Here is a 17,739-nt window from a genome sequence, read left to right on the forward strand (position 1 = left end):
CAGGCGCCTGCAATCCCAGCTGATGCAGGAGAATCGCTTGAACCCGGGAGGTGGAGGTTGCAGTGAGCCGAGATCGAGCCACTGCACTCCTGCCTGGGTAACAAAGCAAGACTCCATCTCAAAAAAAAAAAAAAAAATCAAGTCTGGCGCAGCCCCAGGAAGCAATCTTGGGCTGGGCACACCGCATTTCTGTGACATGAAGGCAGCGACACCTCGTCGCCGTCACAGGGTTGCTGGGGTTGGGGGCTAGAGGAGAGGAGGAGCCTCTGTTGAGGGCTCCAAGAAGGGACAGAAGGGTGGTGCTCATGGGTCCTGGAGACACCTTTTGGGTGGTTGGTGCTCTCCATCCTGGGCCACTTTGGGGAGGTGAAGGAGGGAAGTGTTAAGGGACAAGACCCCCCGTTCCCAATTTCTCTCCGGAGCCAGGGTTTCTCTAATTCGAAGAAACAGGTGTCACAACCCAGGAAGTCCACTGATGGCATCTGCCCTGGGGCATCAGCATTTAGGGCTGATCACTGAGGTCTGCACCTTCCAAGGCTGCTGTGCCCATTCCTGGGCGCCACAAAGGGGAAGAAACACTCCTGAATGTGCACCGGGACAGGACCCATCCCATGCGGTGACAGAACCTCATGATAGCGCCCGGCGCTCTGGATATTCAAACTGTGGAGCCCAGCAAGGGAGAGCCGGTGGTCGGGCAGGGTCAGAGGGGTTTTGAGGGTGTGTGATGGCTGCTGTGATGAGCCACTGGCATGCCTAATACATGCAAGACCTGTTGCCAGGCCCTGAGCTGCAGAGCCACCTGGACCAAGGTCACTGTGGTGGCAGGGTGACAACATCCATCAGCTGCTGGCCACAGGATTGCGAGCCCTGGCCATCTCTGCCCAATGCCAGGCACCTCTGAAGGGCCTTCCGGCTACAGAGCTCCTGCGGGATGGGCCGGGGTGTCCCTGGCCATCATGGTGTCCCTGGGCCTGCATTGAAGCTCAACTTCTGTTGACCCCAAGGGCACTTCTTAATATATGTCCTACTCTTTTTTTTTTTTGAAACAGAATCTCACTCTGTCACCCAGGCTGGAGTGCAGTGGTATGATCTTGGCTCACTGCAACCTCTGCCTCCTGGGTTCAAGCGATTCTCCTGCCTCAGCCTCCCGAGTAGCTGGGATTACAGCCTCATGACACCATGCCCGGCTAATTTTTTGTATTTTTAGTAGAGACGGATCGGGGGTCTGTTGCCCAGGCTAGTGTGGCACTCCTGGGCTCAAGCAGTCCACCTGCCTTGGCCTCTCAAAGTGCTGAGATTACAGGCATGAGTCACCACACCCAGCCTACATCCATCCATCCATCGATCCATTCATCCATCCATCCATCCATCCATTTAGACAAAGTCTGGCTCTCTGGCTGTGTTGCCCAGGCTGGAGCGCAGTGGTATGACCTCTGCTCACTGACCTCCTGGGTTTGACCTCAGCCTTGACCTCCTGGGTTCAAGCAGTCTCCCTGCCTCAGCATCCCAAGTCGCTGAGACTACAGGTACACGCCACTATGTCTGACTAACTGTTTTATTTTTTGTAAAGATGGGATCTTGCTGTGTTGTCCAGGCTGGTCTCAAGTGATACTCCAGCCTGGGCCTCTCAAAGTGCTGGGATTACAGGCGTGAGCCACTGTGCCTGGTTGTCTCTAGTCCTTGGAGCACCAAACTCCTTCCTGCCACAGGGCCTTTGCACTTGCTGTGCCCCCGACATACCCTCCTGTCAGGCTCTCCCTAAATTGTCTCCTTGGTGGACTCCTATTCAGACTTCAAGGCCCAGCCCAAAAGACCCCTCCCTCTCTGGAAAGCCTTGCCAGTTCCACCACACAGAGCTTTTTTAGCTCTTTCTTACTTATCCTTCAGGGCTCAGCGTCAGCATCACCTCCTACAGGAAGTCCTCCCTCATCCCTAGACTGGGTCGGGACTCTTGTAGTATTTTTTGTCATACTGGTCACAGTGGATAACTAAGTGTATCTGTGTGATGATGGGTTTATGCTCTGCCTCACTGCTCCACAGGCAGGAATGACATCTGTTTGTTTCTTTTTTGAGACAGGGTCTCACTCTTGGCCCAGGCTGGAGTGCAGTGGTTCAATCATAGCTCACTGCAGCCTCAAACTCCGGGGCTCAGGTGATCCTCCCACCTCAGCCTCCGGAGTAGCTTTTCTTTTCTTTTCTTTTTTTGAGATGGAGTCTTGCCCTGTCGTCCAGGCTGGAGTGCAGTGGTGTAATCTTCGGCTCACTGCAACCTCCACCTCCGAGGTTCAGGGCAATTCTCCTGCCTCAGCCTCCTGAATAGCTGGGACTACAGGCGTGCATCACTAGGCCCGGCTAATTTTTGTCTCAACTGTGAGACAGGGTTTCACAATGTTGGCCAGGCTGGTCTCCAACTCCTGATCTTGTGATCCACCCGCCTCAGCCTCCCAAAGTGCTGGGATTACAGGCGTTAACCACCATGCCCGGCCAAATTTCTTGTACTTTTTGTAGAGATGGGGCTTTCCCTTGTTGTCCAGGCTGGTCTCAAACTCCTGGGCTCAAGCAATCCCCCTGCCTCAGCCTCCCAAAGTCTGGAATTACAGGTACAAGCCACCACATCTGGCCTTGATACCTGTTTTGATCACTTTGGGATCATGGCATGTAGTTAGGACTCAGTAAACTCAGCTCCTACTTGCAGATAGGAAGAAAGGAAGGAAGGAAGGACGAAGGGAAGGAAGGAAGGGAAGGAGGGAGGAGGGAAGGAATAAAGGAAGGAAGGAGGGAGGGAGGAAGGAAGGAAGGAAAGAAGGAGGGAGGGAGGAAGGAAGGAATAAAGGAAGGAAGGAGAGAGGGGAGGAAGGGAGGGAGGGAAGGAGGGAGGGAAGGAAGGGAAGAAGGGAGGGAGAGAGGGAAGAAGGAGAGGGAAGGAGAGGAAAGGAAAGGAGAGGAGAGAGGGAGAGAGGGCAGACCCCGTTCTATGTCAGAAGGGACAGAAGTAACATCCGGAAGGGATGTGTTATCTGTCAAGTGAGTGAGCGTCCTGTCCCAGGAGTGTGTCCCAGGAGGGTGTGGGCACACCCTTGGCAGGAATGGTGTCCCGGGACTGCCAGAGCTGTTGAGGAATAGCGCTAGGGAGGAAAGGGCTGGGCCGGCTTGGGGCTCACACCTTCCAAGGATGTCAGAGAGGAGGGTGTGTCACAGGAAGTGCCTGGGTCTCTGGGCTGTAACTGACTCACCGGGACTCTGATAATATTAATACTCAGACGCCAGACTGCAGCCTGTTCTCCAGAGGCCCCCAGGGGAATGAATCAATGACTGTCTGATATCCTGAATGTGTGTTAGAGGCTGACCTGGAGGAGGCCGCTAACCCAGCTTGAGGAACTGGCAAGGCTTTCCTGAGGAAGGGTCTTTTGGGCTGGGCCTTGAAGTCTGAATAGGAGTCCACCAAAGAGACAATTTAGGGAGGGCTTGACACACACGGGGGGATGTTGGGGAAACTGCAAGTATCTGATGTGCCTGGGCTCTTTGGGAAGCGTCTGGAGAGACTTTGGTGGGGAGGTCTGGACTGGACACCATTTCTTTCCTGGCCAGCACCCAGTAAAGTAAGTGAAGAGGCCGGGCACGGTGGCTCATGCCTGTAATCCCAGCACTTTGGGAGGCCAAGGCAGGCGGATCACCTGAGGTCGGAAGTTCAAGACCAGCCTGGCCAACACAGTGAAACCCCATCTCTACTAAAAAACAGAAAAAAAAAAAAAAAAGCTGGGCGTGGTGGCTCACGCCTGTAATCCCAGCTATTTGGGAGGCTGAGGCAGGAGAATTGCTCCAACCCGGGAGGCCGAGGTTGCAGTGAGCCAAGTTCACACTACTGCACTCCAGCACTCCAGCCTGGGCAGCAGAGCAAGACTCTGTCTCAAAAAAAAAAAAAAAAAAAAAAGGCTGGGTGCAGTGGCTCACACCTGTAATCCCACCACTTTGGGAGGCCGAGACGGGCGGATCACGAGGTCAGGAGATCGAGACCATCCTGGCTAACACAGTGAAACCCCGTCTCTACTAAAAATCCAAAAAATTAGCCGGGCGTGGTGGCGGGCGCCTGTAGTCCCAGCTACTCGGCAGGCTGAGGCAGGAGAATGGTGTGAACCCAGGAGGCGGAGCTTGCAGTGAGCCGAGATCGCGCCTCTGCACTCCAGCCTGGGTGACAGAGCGAGACTCCGACTCAAAAAAAAAAAAAAAAGGTGTTGGGGAGATCTGGAGTGAGAAAGTCTAGTTGGACAAACTCCATTGAGAAAGTCTAGTTGGATGAGGAGGCTTGTGGGGGCATGGGCGCTGGGTGAGCCCTCTTAGCACTGCCTACCCCTTTCTCTCTGCCCTGATCCATCCCAAGACACAGCGTGGGACAAGAAGTCAGAGGGGACCCTGGGTGCTCGAAGCAATGGGCCGGACCCATTGTACAGATGGGAAGACTGAGGTGGGCAGGGACAGAGCCCACGCTTACACACCTGAGCTCAGCTTGGGTTCTGGAGCCCATGAAGGCAAGAGACAGGCTCCCCTGGAGTTAGGCTCCACATAGAGGCAAGTTGACTGGGCCAGCTTCTGGGCCCAGCGCTGGGGCACTGGAAGACCTGCCAAAAAACGTAGCAGAAAGTAGGCACTAGAACTCTGGATCAGGCCTCCCAGCTAACAGCCGCGGGACCTCTGGGCTTCCTTCCCCCAAAGCTGGGGGAAGGTGAGCTTTTCCTCCCCCTCAGCCCTGGCCCAGAGAAGAAAACAGAGCTTGCAAGGTCACACAGCAAGAATGTGGCACTGGAACTCAGCTAAGAGGTGGGAGAGGGCCTTGGAATCTAGAGATTAGCCGGTGTCTGGAATGCGTGGGGCAGGAGTGTCCTCAGAGGAGGACTGCAGGGCTGGGCATGGGCTCAGGAGCTTCGGCTTTGTTCCCTAAGGGCAATGGGGAGCCATGGAGGGTATGAGAGCAGGAGAGAAGCAAAAGGTGTTTCAGGAGGTGGCTCTCCATTATAAAGGACCCAAGAGGAGTCCAACAAAGACCCTGTGACCTTGGGTTTCAGATTTCTCTCCGCCTCTGGCCAAGTAAAAGTTTGTGTTAGAAGTTGTAATAATGGGCTGGGCGTGGTGGCTCACGCCTGTAATCCCAGTACTTTGGGAGGCCAAGGCATGTGGATCACGAGGTCAAGAGATAGAGACCATCCTGGCCAACTTGGTGAAACCCCGTCTCTACTAAAAATACAAAAATTAGCCAGGCATGGTGGCGCATACCTCTAGTCCCAGTTACTCAGGAGGCTGAGGCAGGAGAATTGTTTGAATCCGGGAGGTGGAGGTTGCAATGAGCTGAGATTGCGGCACTGCACTTCAGCCTGCCAATAGAGCAAGACTCCGTCTCAAATTTAAAAAAAAAAAAAAAAAAAAGAAGTTGTAATAATAGGTTGGGTGCAGTGGCTCACGCCTGTAATCCCGGCATTTTGGGATGCCGAGGAGGACAGATCACTTGAGGTCAAGAGTTCAAGACCAGCCTGGCCAACATGGCAAAACCCCATCTCTACTAAAAATACAAAATTAGCCAGGGGTGATGGCACATGCCTATAATCCTAGCTACTCCGGAGGCTGAGGCAGGAGAATCGCTTGAACCCGGGAGGCAGAGGTTGTGGTGAGCCAAGATGGCGCCATTGCACTCCAGCCTGGGCAACACAGTGAAACTCCATCTCAAAAAAAAAAAAAAAGTAACAACCTGTGTGTCTGTGTTGCTTTTTCCGTTTTTTGATGCTTTATAATTTGATTTTGCCCCCATGGCAACTCCGAGATGTAGGCAGGGCAGCTGTCATCACACCAGTTTATTTTATATTTTATTTTATTCTATTTTTATAGAGATGGCTAGGGGGAGTCTCACTATGTTGGCCACGCTGGTCTTGAACTCCTGGCCCCAAGCAATCCTCCCACCTCAGCCTCCCAAAGTCATCACGTCATTTTATAGCTGCGGGTCCCTGGGCCAGTAGTTGCAGTCGGTGTGTGCAGCTCCCACACCTTCCATCAGGGTGTTGCCCACCTGGATGAGGGGAGGTGGTGAGCCCCTGGCTAAGACCCCCTGTCCCCTCTGGCCCAGACATCCTTCAAAGGTCATCAGGAGCCAGGCCCTGTCCTGCTCTGTCCCTGTCAATTCCCAACAGAGGCACAGGCCCCTGTTTTCTCATCTGTAAAATGGGGTGGGCCGAGCGCAGTGGCTCATGCCTGTAATCCCAGCTCTTTGGGAGGCTGAGGTGGGTGGATCACTAGAGTTCAGGAGTTCAAGACCAGCTTGGTCAACATGGCGAAATCCTGTCTCTACTAAAAATACAAAAAAATTAGCCAGGCATGGTGGCACGTGCCTGTAATCCCAGCTACTTGGGAGGCTGAGACAGGAGAATCGCTTGAACCCAGGAGGCGGAGGTTGCAGTGAGCCGAGATCACGCCACTGGACTGCAGCCTGGGTGACAGAATGAGACTCTGTCTCAAAAAATAAAATAAAATAAAATAAAATAAAATAAAATAAAATAAAATAAAATAAAATAAAATGGGGTGGAAACCTGCTGTATGGAGTTCCTGGGAGGACAACGCCAGCGTGTCCAGGAATCAGACCAGCGCTGCCCGCAGCTCCCGTGTTAGTAAAACGTTAGCTGTCATTACTGCTTACGTGCCCGGGGAGGGAGGAATCAGGAGCCACTGGCCTCTCTGTGGGTTCCAGGGAAGGAGGGCAGGGGAGGTACAGAGAGAAGGAGCAGAGTGTTCAAGGATCGGATGGAGGCTGAGCTTCCTGGCCATGCCTTAGCTCTTAGCTCACACCCAGCGACCTGAGTTCAGCACAGAGGACAAAGGGCAAAAGGCAGGGTCTGGAGTCTGGCCTCTCCCTGTCATCCAGGGGCCACTCCGGGCATTATCTAGGTTTTTTTTTGAGACGGAGTCTCGCTCTGGCGCCCAGGCTGGAGTACAGTGGCACGATCTCGGGTCACTGCAAGCTCTACCTCCCAGGTTCATGCCATTCTCCTGCCTCAGCCTCCGGAGTGGCTGGGACTACAGGCGCCTGCCACCATGCCCGGCTACTTTTTTGTATTTTTAGTAGAGACGGGGTTTCATCGTGTTAGCCAGGATGGTCTTGATCTCCTGACCTTGTGATCCGCCCGTCTCGGCCTCCCAAAGTGGTGGGATTACAGCCACTGTGCCTCGCCTATCTAGGCTTAATCATGACAGCCATCCTTCCCTAAGGGTGCACCGGGTGGGGTGCGGGCCCTCTATCTCTGAGCTTTTGCAAGCAGGCCCCCTCTGCCCCCACCTGCCCACTGAACCATCACCCTCAGCCTGGGGGCAGGGAGCAGATATGTTACTGTCCAGAAATGGAGGCCCGGAGGCTCCCAGAAGAGGGAGGTGTCAAAATGCCACAGTGCATTCCTTCCTTGGGGAGCTGAACCAGAGGCCACGCCCAGCCACAGCCCTGACACCCTGACACTGGACATTTCTGGGTGGGTCGTAAGAAGTCACAGCCTGAGGCCGGGCACGGTGGCTCAGGCCTGTAATCCCAGCACTTCGGGAAGGTGAGGCAGGAGGGTCGCTTGAGCCTGTACTCCCAGCAATTTGGGAAGCTGAGGCAGGAGGATCACTTGAACCCAGGAGTTTGAGACCAGCCTGGGCAACATGGTGAGACCCCATCTCTACAAAAAAAATACAATAATTAGCTGGGTGTGGTGGCACGTGCCTGTAGTCCCAGCTACTCGGGAGGCTGAGGTGGGAGAAACACCTGAGCCCGCGAAGTTGAGGCTGCAGTGAGCCATGATCACACCACTGCACTCTAGCCTGGGTGACAGAGCAAGATCCTGTCTCCAAAAAAACCAAACCAAAACAAAAAACAAAAACAAACAAACAAAAATTAGCCTGACGTGGTGTCAGACGCCTGTAGTCCCAGCTACTCAGGAGGCTAAGGTGGGAAGATCACTTGAACCCAGTAGTTTAAGACAAGCCTAGGCAATATAGCGAGACCCCATCTCTACCAAAAAAAAATAAAAATTACATGCACGTGGTGGCTCACACCTGTAATCCCAGCACTTTGGGAGGTCAAGGTAGGAGGATCACTTGAGCCCAAGAGTTTGAAACCAGCCTTGGCCACAAAGCGAGACCCTCTCTCTACAGAAAATCTAAAAATCTAAAAATCAGCTGGGTGTGGTGGCACTCGCCTGTGGTCCCAGCTACTAGGGAGGCTGAGGTGGGAGGATCATTTGAGCCTGGGAGGTGAAGGCTACATGAGCCATGATCAGACCACTGCACTCCAGCCTGGGTGAGAGAGTGAGACCCTGTCTCAAAAGAAAAAAAAAGCAAGAAAAGAAAACCAATAAATCACAGCCTGTCAGGCAGCTCATGGGGACCCTCCTTGGGAATATCTAGAACAACATTCCTGGTGTCTGGAGCTGTCTAGTCAGTCCTTACGGCCCAGCAGCAGAAGATCAGAACCTTTGCCTCATCCAGGGTTAGCCCTGCCGTGTCTGGCCTCAAAGTGCCCATCTGTATAATGGAGCCAATGGCCTCCTAGGGCCCTAGGTGGACGCTGGACAACCCGGGTGGGGCGGAGCGGGTGGCATTTGGAGCAAGATTTCCCTACTGGGAGTCCCTGGCCCCAGACAAGGGTCCTTCTGGAGTCCCAGAGCTCTGTGTGTGTGTGTGAGTGTGTGTGTGTGTACACACAAGTGCACTGGGGGGGGTGCTCGTTCAGAGCTAATTAGAGGTGTTGGCCCCATCTGCCCCCAAGTCGGTGATCCCTCAGATCTCTCTGCTGCCCGAGAAGAGACTGTTCCGCCCCCTTCCCCAGACGGGCCTTCTGGCATGGTTGGGGTTCGAACCCGGGGCCAGGGGAACCCGGGGCCAGGGCTAGAGTTTCAGCTTGGGGTGCGGGGGCCGCCTCTGCCCGGGCTGGGTGGATAGTTGTTATCGGGAGCTCCCAGGCCCGCGCGGCTCACGTGGGCCGCAGCTCGCAGCGCCTCCCGCGTCCCAGGGCCGCGAGGCGCTCCGGGAGATAAGCCAGGCCCGGTGCGAGTCCAGCGCGGACCCGGCCGGCCCCCAGCCCGCCCCTCACCGGCCCCCACCCCGCCCCTCGGCCGGCCCGGCCCACTTGGCCCGAGTTCCTCTCCATAAAAGGCGAGGTTTGGGAGCGCCCGGGGAGGGGGCGTTGGGTCCACGGGCCGCCCCCGCCCACCGTGTTCCCCTCCCCCACTGCGAGCCCTCGCCGGCCTGGGGGTGCAGCCCAGCCTCCCTGCCGCGACCCCCACCCCGGGCCCCTAGACCACGACCCTGACCCCAGTCCCCACTCCGGATCGGGCCCACAGCACCCCCCGCCGGTCCCCGCGAGTCCCGCGCTCTGTCCCCATTTTGCGATTGAAGAAATTGAGGCCCGCAGCGTGCGTGGCCCGCCTGGGGCCACGGGGTTGGGGACTGAACGGCCGGAAACGCCACACGTGCCTCCAGGTGGCAAGCCAGCTCCTCATAGACGCACACGAACCCTTCTGCAAGTGGGGTGCATGTGTATATTTACACCTATAGGGATTGGGGGCCTCAGGGATGGGGGGCCCTCCCCCGCACTTAGACTAGAATCCCCCCTCCCCGCAGCGCTGCCACTTAGCTCTTACGTGACCCTGGGCACACGATACTTTTACTCACAGCCTCAGTTTCCCTGTCAAATGGGGGGAGAAGGTTTGCATCTGCCGGGTTTGCACAACGGGTTGTGCAAAGTACAACACCCAGCCAAGGGTCAGTGCAGGGGAACAGGAGGAATGGGGCAAGGGCGGGGCCCCCGCCCTGCCGCATACACCCCTCTCAGAAGAACCTGCATTTAGGGTGAGACAGATCGGACCTAAGCCCGCCCCGGCGAGACTGCAGTGAGACTTCGACATAAGGCACACCATCAAGCAAACACCGGGTGCTCCATAAATGCAGCTGCGCCCTCCCGCCCCACCCCACTGGGGAGCGTGAGTCAGCTCGGTCCAGGCGAGGCTGGGAAGCCGAGCCTTGGCTCTCATCTGGCTCCACCCGCCTGGCTCTGGGGCCGGGGCAGGTCTCGCCTCTCTCTGGGCCTCAGTTTCCCCTCTGCCTGCTGCAGGCCAGGGCCGGGCCTGACCCCCTAGGGGGAGGAGGGCGGCGAGGCGCCGGGCAGCGGGGAGCCCGGGGGGCCCTCGGGGGAGCGCGCCCCCTCCCGCCCCCGGCCCGCGGCCCCTGTGGCTCAGAGGCAGGGTGGGCCCTGAGCCGGCCACGTCCGCGGCCCACGAGTCCGCCATAAAAGGCAAACGGCGCGGGTCGCTCTGCCAAACTTAGTCATCCGGCCCGCCGGCAGCCGCAGCGACTTCCTCCGCGGGCTTCCCGTTTTCGGAGCGGGGCCCGGAGGGGGTCCGAGGTGTGGCCGCGACTTTCGAAATGCCCGGCTGCTTCTCCGAAGGGGCGGCGGAGGGGGCGCCCTCGGAGCCATGGGGGGAAGGGGGTATCGGCCGGGTGGGGGAGGGGATCTCCCCCGCCCTGCCCCGCCCTCCGGAATGAGCCCGCGGCTCCTTAACCCCTGAGCTGCCGGGAGCGGGGGAAGGGGCTGGGCTCCGGCCGGGGTCGGGGCGTCCCTGGGTCCAGCAGGGAGTGGCCTCCCGGAAGACGCCGGCGAGGGAGGCCCAAGTGCCTGCTCCGAGAAATCTCAGCGAGGCCTCCTTGGGAGAAAAGTGCAAGGCGGTGACGTCCAGTCTGTAAAATGTGAAAAACGCCCAGGCCGAAACCACCCAGAACCCGTTCCTGCAGGGAGGAGGGTGGGTGGGACCAACAGGGGATCAGTCACTGCGCCAAGGCAGGGACTAGGGCTATGGTGGACGACGGGGGTCTACCTCAGTGTTCCCCAGACACAGACGGGTTCCTACTGTCTGGCCCCACTTATGTGAAGTTCTAGAACAAGCCCCACATTTTCTGGTGACAGCAAACAGGTGGCATTATTTATAGATGTAGGGGCAGGTATTTATGGGAGGGGGCACAGAGAAGAGCATGAGCTGGGGGTGGAGGGGGGCATCCACTGATTCTGAGATCCTATATTTCTTTGAGAAAACTGAATAAAACATAGCAAAATAATAATTGCTTGATTCGGGGTGTATTATAGTACCTTCTGTACTTTTCTGTATCTTTGAAATATTTCGGCTGGGCGCGGTGGCTCCTGCCTGTAATCCCAGCACTTTGGGAGGCCAAGGTGAGCGGATCACCTGAGGTCGAAAGTTCGAGACCACCCTGACTGACATGGAGAAACCAATTAGCCGGGCGTGGCGGCGCATGCCTGTAATCCCAGCTACTGGGAGGCTGAGGCAGGAGAATCGTTTGAACCTGGGAGGCGGAGGTTGTGGTGAGCCGAGAACAGGCCATTGCACTCCAGCCTGGGCAACAAGAGCAAAACTCCGTCTCAAAAAAAAAAAAAAAGATTTCACACTTTCCAAAAAAGGGAAGAAAGCGAAAGGACAAAGGCTCAGAGTTGGACATGGTGGTCAACCACTGTGACCCTCAGTTTCTTCTTTTATACCATGGGGCAATAATCTCTTTGGGGGTAATTAAAATGATATGCGATAATGCAGGCAAAGTGCTAAGTACGAGGCTTGGGCATAGAGTAGGTGCTCAGCAAAGGGGTCTGGTGAGGGGCTGCCCTTTCTCCCAGGGGGAAGGGGAGGACTTGCTGGGGTGAGGGTCCTGGATGGGAAGGTTCTCTGCCCACAGCTCTCTGCACCCAGCTCTTGCCTGGCCCGACCTGGCCTGGTTGGGAAGGCTTGTGTTTCTGACAAATGGGGCCAGCCAATCCCAGGCCCTGCCTGTGCTGTTCCATCCTGTCCTGTCTTGTCCCCGGGGCCAGGGTCACTCCGGGTGAGACTCAGGGCCAGTGTACCCAACGGGACACAGGCAGGCAGGTCACCAGACCTCCGATTCCAGGCGGCCGGATCTTCAGGCAGCCTGTCTGGGCAGTGAGGACACTGGGGTGGCAGGTGCCAGCCAGTCAGGCCTGGAGCCCTGGCCGGAGCACTGTTGCGGGATCTTAGCCCAGAGAGCCCCAGAAGGCTGTGGGCGGCCAGAGCCGGCCTGGGAGGAGGGCAGGAGGGGGTGGGGTTAGGGGAAGGACGAGAAAAGAGAAAGTAAAAGGAGAACAGCTACTTTTCCTGATGTTATTTTTGAACACCCGTGGGTATTGAGCCCTGCACCCAGGCTCTCTGAGAAAAGTCCCCCATGACCCTGATAGGGGAATTAAGACCCCAAGGCAAGGCACAGTGGCGTGTGCCTGTAATCTCAGCACTTTGGGAGGTCAAGGCAGGAGGATTGCTTGAAGCTGGGAGTTTGAGACCAGCCTTGGTAATGTAGCAAGACCCCATCTCTACAAAAAAATTTAAAAATTAGCCAAGCATGGTGGTGCACATCTGTAGTCCCAGCTACTAGGGAGGCTACAACAGGAGGATCACTTGAGTCCAGGAGGTCAAGGCTACAGTGAGCGGTGATTGTGCCACCGCACTTCCAACCTGGGCAACACAGTGAGACCCCGTCTCCAAAAAAAGAAAAGACTCCCAAATACAGCAAGGTCAAGCAACTTGACCAAGGTGACCAGCTGAGAAGGGCAGTCAGGGGAAGCTGGGACACAGGGAGAGAAAAAGAGAGATTGACAGACACATGGCTGGGGGGACTTGCAAGCCCTCGGGAGGGGGTAGGAAGCAGCTGCCGGGAATGGGTGCCCAAAGAAGCAGGAATGAGGGGTGGAGGGAAGGGCCTCATTTCTGGGGAAGGCCCAGGGAAGGGCCAGGGTGCAGAGAAGCCAATGACAGCTGGAGAGTTGGGACTGCTGCCAGGATAGACTAGACAGAGACTGCTCTTGGGTGCCACCTAGTGGGAACCTTCTTTGCTGTCATCCCTGGAGAGATGGACCTGTGACGTCCCCACCGGATGCCCCGCCCACCATGGGCATCCCCATCCCAATCATCCCTCACCACCCCCAGGCTCGGGTCGCGTCCCCCCAGGCTTTGATGGACAAGTGGCCATGGAAAGCATCCTCAGCTGCCCCAGGGTTCTGCCATCACCCATCCACTAAATGGTCCAGGGACCCTGGGAGGTATTGCTTTCCCCTTTACACAGATGAGGAAACTGGTTGGGCACGGTGGCTCATGCCTGTAATCCCAGCACTTTGGGAGGCTGAAGCGGGTGGATCACCTGAGGTCAGGAGTTCGAGACCAGAATGGCCAACACGGTGAAACTCCATCTCTATTAAAATTACAAAAAGTAGCCCGGCGTGGTGGCAGGAGCCTCTAACCCCAGCTACTCAGGAAGCTGAGGCAGAAGAACTGCTTGAACCCAGGAGATGATGGAGGTTGCAGTGAGCCAAGATGGCACCATTGCACTCCAGCCTGGACGACAGAGCGAGACTCTGTCTCAAACAACAACAACAATAAAACACAGATGAGGAAACTGAGGTCTAGAGGGGCGGCAGCACTTGTCCAGGGTCGTGGCCGACAAGTCGCCAAGCTGGGGAGTTTCCATGGGATCCAAGCCTGTCCCCAAGCAGCCCAGGGGACACAGACAGCATGCAGGCACACAATCGCACACCCCGTCCCGCCACCCCTCAGCCTGCCGCATCGTCATTCCTGTGCAACTAGGCACCCTGAGTCTCCACATCGCGGTGGCTCTGGGGTAGACAGACGAAGCAGAGAGCCGGCACCCCATCCTGCGTCTGAGGAATCCAGCTTTCCCTGGCTGGAAAACCCGGTCATGGTAACGCTCTGTCCTGCAGGTTCCGCCTCTGCTGTGACCTCCACCCCTTACCTAAATGCAGATTTCAGATTTCCGAGGTTAGCCTGGAAGGAAATAGCTTATACTGTACAGCTGAAGCATGGCAAAGGAAGCAATCTCCATCAACAGGAGTGTGTGGGCTGGGTGTGGTGGCTCACGCTTGTAATACCAGTAGCTTGGGAGGTTGATGCAGGACTGCTTGAAGCCAGGAGGCTGAGGCTGCAGTGAGCTATGATTGTACCACTGCACTCTAGCCTGGGAAACAGAGTGAGACTGTGTCCCCCAAAAACACATACATTAATAAAATTAAATTAAAAAAGAGACAGGGTTTTTTTTTTTTTTTTGAGACAGAGTCTCACTCTGTCACCCAGGCTGGAGTGCAGTGGCACGATATCGGCTCACCGCAACCACCACTTCCCGAGTTTAAGCGATTCTCCTGCCTCAGTCTCCCAAGTAGCTGGGACTACAGGTGCCTACCACCACGCCTGGCTAATTTTTTGTATTTTTAGTAGAGACAAGGTTTCGCCATGTTGGCCAGGCTGGTCTCGAACTCTCAAGCTCAGGCAATCCACCCGCCTCGGCCTCCCAAAGTGCTGGGATTACAGGTGTGAGCCACCACGCCCAGCCATGAGACAGAATCTTGTCATGTTGTCCAGACTGGTCTCAGACTCCCGGGCTCAAGCAATCCTTTTACCTCGGCCTCCCAAAGTGCTGAGGTTACAGGTGTGAGGCACTGCACCCAGCCAGGAAACTTTGATTAAGGCTCCCACGCCTTGCTCAGCTCCAACCCTGCAAAAATCTCCAGCCCTACAGAGACTGAGCATTGAGTCCCTGATTTCTCTTTTCCAGAAGTATGTGGAAAAGGGTGGTTATAACTGCACTCTCTCCAAGACGGAGTTCCTAAGCTTCATGAATGCAGAACTGGCTGCCTTCACAAAGAACCAGAAGGACCCCGGGGTCCTTCACCGCATGATGAAGAAACTGGGCACCAACAATGACGGGCAGCTAGATTTCTCAGAATTTCTTAATCTGATTGGCGGCCTAGCTATGGCTTGCCATGACTCCTTCCTCAAGGCTGTCCCTTCCCAGAAGCGGACCTGAGGACCCCTTGGGCCTAGCCTTCAAACCCACCCCCTTTTCTTCCAACCTTTCTGTCATCATCTCCACGGCCCACACATCCCCTGAGCCCAGCACACCAACCACCTCATGCAGGTCCCACCTGCGGATGGTAATACAACAATGTCACTTTTTTAAAACATGAAAAAAAAATTTTTTTTTAAAGACAGGCCAGAACTAGTGGCTCATGCCTGTAATCCCAGCACTTTGGGAGGCCGAGGCGGGCGCATCGCCTGGGGTTAGGAGTTCAAGACCAGCCTGGCCAACATGGTGAAACCCTGTCTCTACTAAAAATACAAAAATTAGCTGAGCGTGGTGGGCACCTGTAATCCCAGCTACTTGGGAGGCTGAGGCAGGAGAATCGCTTGAACACGGGAGGCGGAGGCTGCAGGGAGCCGAGACAGCACCACTGCACTCCAGCCTGGGCAACAGAGCAAGACTCCGTCTCCAAAAAAATAAACAAATAAACAAAATGCCAAGAGTATGCTGATGTAAAGGTTTAAGTAGAAACTCTGGTTGTTTTACTCATGTGTGTAAACCAAGCCCCCAAGATGTGCCACCAAAATACAGAGTTTGTGGCTGGATCAGCCTGTACCTGAGCCTCCTCTGCCACACTGACATGATCCTCATTAAAGAAAGAAAAGAGGGGGCAGGTGGATCACTTGAGGTCAGGAGTTTGAGACCAGAATGGCCAACATAACGAAAACCTCCTCTACTAAAAATACGAAAAACTAGCCGGGTGTGGTGGCCTGCACCTGTAATCCCAGCTACTCGGGAGGCTGAGGCAGGAGAATCACTGGAACCCGGGAGGCAGAGGTCGCAGTGAACCGAGATCACGCCACTGCACTCCAGCCTGGGCGACAGAGGAAGACTCCATCTCAAAAAAAAAAAAAAATGTTACAATGGTAAACTTTATGTTATGTATCTTTTACTACAATTTTTTTTTAACCTTGATACTGAGAAGGGGTCCCTAAGCGTCATCAAATGCTAATCGCGTCCACGCCCCTGAAAGCTTACAGCCCTGATACTTCCTATTGGTCCAGCCTAGCAGGAAGCTGGCAGCCATTAATTCTGGGAAATGTAGTGTGCAGCCCCCACGCCGGAGTCACGCGCCCGCTGTGATGGGTGGGCTCGGAGCTGGCACACAATAGTTCTGTGGCCGACATCCAGGTCAGCAGGGAAATTGTGAAAGGCACACTCGGTGCCCCTATCCCCACGCTGCCCACGAGCAGTCTCGCGCACGGCCACACAGACCTGGGCGCACACCTGTCCCCTAGTACCATCCAGCCTGTGGGTGCTCCAGGTCTGCAGTTTGTACCTGGACACCGTTGCCAATCTAAGTGCCAATCCGAGCCGCCTGCGGATCAGGCTCGCAGACGCTCGCTCGCTCTTCCCTGACGCAGCCTCAGCGGGAGCAGGGGCCTTCGCAGTGAGGGTGGGAGGATGTGCAGGCTACAGGTGCCCCGGCGGGAAGGAGGTATCAGGCATGCAACACAACTTACTGCAAAGACCCTGACGTGGGAGCCCGATTGGCCCAGGGTGTGGCCGGGGGAGACGATAGGGGTGAGGTGGGGTTGGCCACGTTGTCCATGAAGAGGCTTCTAACAAGAGACCGTGGCCAGGTCCCCCAGGTGAGCGCTGGGACGCTGCCTAGTGAATTGAATGACTCGTATTGTTCCCAAGGTTGCAGCTGTGGCCTCGGAAGTGACTCAGCAGAATTCCTGGGAGTTGGGGTGGGGGCGAGGCTTACTCCAGACCGGGGGGGGGAGGGGGCGTTGCCCGCGCGCTAGCCCCTCCTCCCAGCTCCTGCGGACGGCGGAGCTCGCCCACTCTCGCGTTCTCCCCTCCGCCCAGACATCTACAGGCACCAGCGGCGACGAGGCGGGGATGATGCTGGAAGACTTAGGGTGGGACGGCCCCATCCTCTCGGAACCCCCGTCCCTGCAACCTATTTTAGGGTGGGGATGGGGCGGGGGCTGAGTCTGCCCTCAAAACGGGGCTCAAAGCTCTTGGCTTGGAGTAGGCAGGGTTGGCCCTGTCCGGGCCCCCGGAGTAACTCAGCCCAGTCCTGGCCCTCTCCGGGACTAACTCTCTTCCTCTAAATAAAGGGAATCTTTCACCCAGCAGCCGGGAGTGGGTCCGCGGAGATAAAACAGGCCCTCCAGAGTGATCCCTTCCCTGGTGGCTGATGGGGCATGTGTGTGTTGGGAGAGAGGGAGAGGGCAGCCCTCCACCTCAGGCTGGGGCAGGCTGGAGTGAAGGTCCAAGCGCTGGACCCGAGCAGCAGCCTCAGCCCCAATCTAAAAGCTCAGCCCCAGTTTTCCCATGCATACAATGGGCATAACTGTCCCAAGAATGAGGCTTGCTGGAGTTACTGGCAAGCTGCGCGCTGTCCGCCTAATTCACCTAATTCAGGGCAAGAACCGCTCTCTGGCCCCTGCACCTGGGAGAGGTGGGGGGCTGGACCGAGGGCGAAGTAACAGCGTCCTGAGGGCCCATCCCCAAGTCGCCTTCCTTAGGGAAGCCGGAACAAACGATGCAGCGGGGCGGCCCTGGATCTGTTCCTTCCTAAGAGCTGGAGCAGGTACAGCCCCATCCTAGACCCCAGCAACCCGCGCGCCCTCCCTCGCACCATCTCCCCTACCTGGTTGGTTGGGTTGTGGGGTTCCAGGCGACCGCCAGGTGGCGCAACCGACGCGCCTGCCGCGCCAAGCTGGGTGGGGCTGGACTCGTCCGGTGATGGGGCCCTTTGGGCAGCCAGACACATTTTTTTTTCAGAGTTTCACTCTTGTTTCCCAGGCTGGAGTGCAATGGCGCGATCTCGGCTCA

General features: G+C 56.3%; 1 pseudogene; it reads left to right on the top strand.

The window, feature by feature from the left end:
• The window catches only part of LOC100969650 (protein S100-A11-like), a 30,464-nt pseudogene extending 15,461 nt beyond the window's left edge, over positions 1-15,003 (top strand).
• The last annotated feature ends 2,736 nt before the right edge of the window (positions 15,004-17,739 follow it).

This window comes from Pan paniscus, chromosome 6 (genome assembly GCF_029289425.2).
Source record: "Pan paniscus chromosome 6, NHGRI_mPanPan1-v2.0_pri, whole genome shotgun sequence".
Taxonomy (NCBI): domain Eukaryota; kingdom Metazoa; phylum Chordata; class Mammalia; order Primates; family Hominidae; genus Pan; species Pan paniscus.